At 46.8% G+C, this 2,865-nt stretch overlaps 1 pseudogene; it reads left to right on the plus strand.

The window, feature by feature from the left end:
* The first annotated feature begins 2,271 nt into the window (after window positions 1-2,271).
* LOC147750858 (Nuclear RNase P) lies at window positions 2,272-2,512 on the plus strand (annotated as a pseudogene).
* The last annotated feature ends 353 nt before the right edge of the window (window positions 2,513-2,865 follow it).

A 2,865-nucleotide genomic window follows, 5' to 3' on the forward strand; every position in this document is an offset into this window, starting at 1 on the left:
CGTGTCCCCATTGACATGAAATGTAGCATGTATTTAATTATCATATTTATAGGACGCTGAGTTCATACGCAGGAATCTTTGTGCTAGTCACAAAAGGTTAAAAAACAATCCATTTACACTATCCAAAGAAGCAACTAGCAATTTGTAGAAACCAGCCACTAACCTGAAAACTCGTAGTTTCCCTGCTGATTATTTGAACCTAGTTCCCTTGGCTGTGTGGACAGACAGACGGCATCCACTGGAGTGCAGGCTGCTTGCTGCGTGAGAGTGAACCAGATTTAAGGTATTTTTTCGTGTTCTGCTTCATCATGCTGTCGTACGGACGTGGTGGTCTTTAATGCATGGCATCAATATGATTGTCAAGACCAGTCCACCTACTATTACACAAGAGACCTTCACTGACATCCCAACCCTGCACTGCAATCAGAATGATAACGTATTTGTGAGGACAGACGGCTTAGGAACAGCAAGGAAAGCCCTAATAATGGATCGATGCAGCAGAGTCAATGAGCGGCAATGAGACAGGGTTAGCACAGGCTGGCTGGTGTGCAGTATCCCACAGAGGACAGAAACCACAGCAAATAATCGTTGCAAACAGCCGCATCTGTTTAAAAATTAAAAGCTGCAATCTCGGAACGGTGATGGGGCGGGCAAACGCGGCAGAAAGCGGGCATGGTGTGCTGAATATAGCAAAGCACATCGTACCTGCAAGAAACTCAATAAAGAGTGATAACAGACTAAAATAAAGCATCCTGTGTAACAACCTTAGTAAAGGTGCCAGTCGCCAAGGGAAGTTACTAATGAAGACAAGGCGGTACTGAGAAGGGACTAACCAGTATATTAACTATTCAGAAGCTACATTTATGATGGACAAAGACACAAGCCAATGACAAACATGGGCGGAGAGTGGGCGGGGCTTCTACTCCCTACTCCACCACATGAAGTCTTGCAGAGCAGCACATGCATGCTGACTCCAGGCTTGACCTAAGAAAGTAACATCGACCAGATTTGTGGGAACAAACTAACAAAACATATGGTTGTTGCCTGCCAGGTGTAGTCACTTGCCCACGAAGCTGGGGGAAGTACTAATTGATCTCGGAGCGCAACACTGGTGGCATTTAATCATCATGAAGAAAATGCAAAGACTATGTGACGAGTTAACCCTAACACATATGTTGACGAACAAAGCCGCATTTAAAAATCTGCATTCCAGGAAAAGGGTTGGGTGAGACCATAACAGCTTTTGCTGCAGTCTGCACAATACTGTGCCTGCAGTATATTCATACAACGAGTGTGCCATTGTGCTGTAAAACTTTGAGAGTTGCCTATCATGAACTTCACATTGTAAGTTTGTCAAAAAACATTCTTGTAGAATAATCTCAAAAGGGCCAGAGTGATCGAGCTTGCCCAAGAAAAAGCCCTACATCTCAGTGCCAGAGATAAGTATGAGAAAGAAGGACCGATTATTGAGAAGAGGCAACCCGTAGTGAGGGCAAAGAAAGGTCTCAAGAGAACAAAGGGCAGCGAGGCATGAGGCAAAATCATCATCAAGTGACAACACGAACCGAGTTGGGAATTTAACAAGGAACCAAATATCACGTGCGGTTTAAAAAATCTGAAGGGCACCTCAGCAAAGGTATGTTCCATAATGTGGCTTGGACACTGGACCACATCCTAGAAATCCGGAGTGTACCTGATAAAGACAGTGCACACAGAAGAGAACAGGGAGGCAGGAGTAATTATCAAAAAGGATAAGGACAACAAGACCCATATGAACCAAAGAGAGTAAGAAACTCAGGTGGATGAAGTTGACACCAGTCCTCAAATGGGAATTTTCAAATCAACAGAATCACTAATCTTAACACAAGAACTTTCTCATACAAAATAACATGACTTGTAATTGCAGTTGCATTTGTAAAGCACTGACAACCCCTGAAGAGGTGTTGAGGTGCTTTACGGCAAATAGCACCTACTTCAAAACCCAAGGTTAGTAGTAAATCAAGTCATATTGTTGATTTTGGGGGTTAGTCATGTGTGTTCAAGATAAAAAAAACATTCCAGGCTTTTACTACACTTTGTGGTAGATTACATGTAATACCAGTTAGGTGTTCTCATTAATGGGACCCAAGGTAGTTTTATGCAAATGTTTGCTGTTGGGTTCCCAAGGCGGCTTTCAGGGGAGTCTGGTCACCTTTCTCGAAGTCCTCTATGTGCGGTCAACCATGGATCCCTCTCCCCTTACTTTCTCAATAGTGCCACCCAGAGAATGCCTCTGAGCCAAATACTTCCACACACCTGCCCATAATTTTCTGTAACACGCGGCGGGGCACCCCCTGAAAGGGGGAGCGAACTCCCAGACACCCGGGTCCTAAGGGGGTGGCATGAGACGTGTTGCTGTGTACTTAGTACCGGCTGATGCTTAGCCCCTCAGGGCATTGAAAGTGGCTCACGGCGGACGCTCCTCCAAGTGTAATGGCGGCGGTAAGGTATGACTCCTCATAACCTAATTCAGACTGTCCTCCTGCTCGGCACACTGCTGGTGGTGCTTTCACGCTGTCATCGCGTGTGAGGCGGCATGTATTTTCGTTGCGGTGAGCGTGTCCGGATACACCCCCCTCAAACAAGCTGCGTACAGTGTCCCCTCCCCAGTGACCTCCCGGCACAGCTAGATCTGTCCAACCTAGTGGTGGGTGCCCGGGGCAGGCTTTGTTCCGCCTTCGGGCATTTGGATGGACACTGGGTGGGCGAGGCCTTTTCATGGGGGGGGGATCATACTACACACACCGCCGCAGCCTTCTCCCCAGGGCAGTATCCCGGTCTAGGGGGTGTGCAGTGAACGGGAGGCAGGATCGGAGTAGCACTTAC

The sequence above is a fragment of the Lissotriton vulgaris genome, chromosome 1_1, assembly GCF_964263255.1.
Source record: "Lissotriton vulgaris chromosome 1_1, aLisVul1.2, whole genome shotgun sequence".
Lineage (NCBI taxonomy): Eukaryota > Metazoa > Chordata > Amphibia > Caudata > Salamandridae > Lissotriton > Lissotriton vulgaris.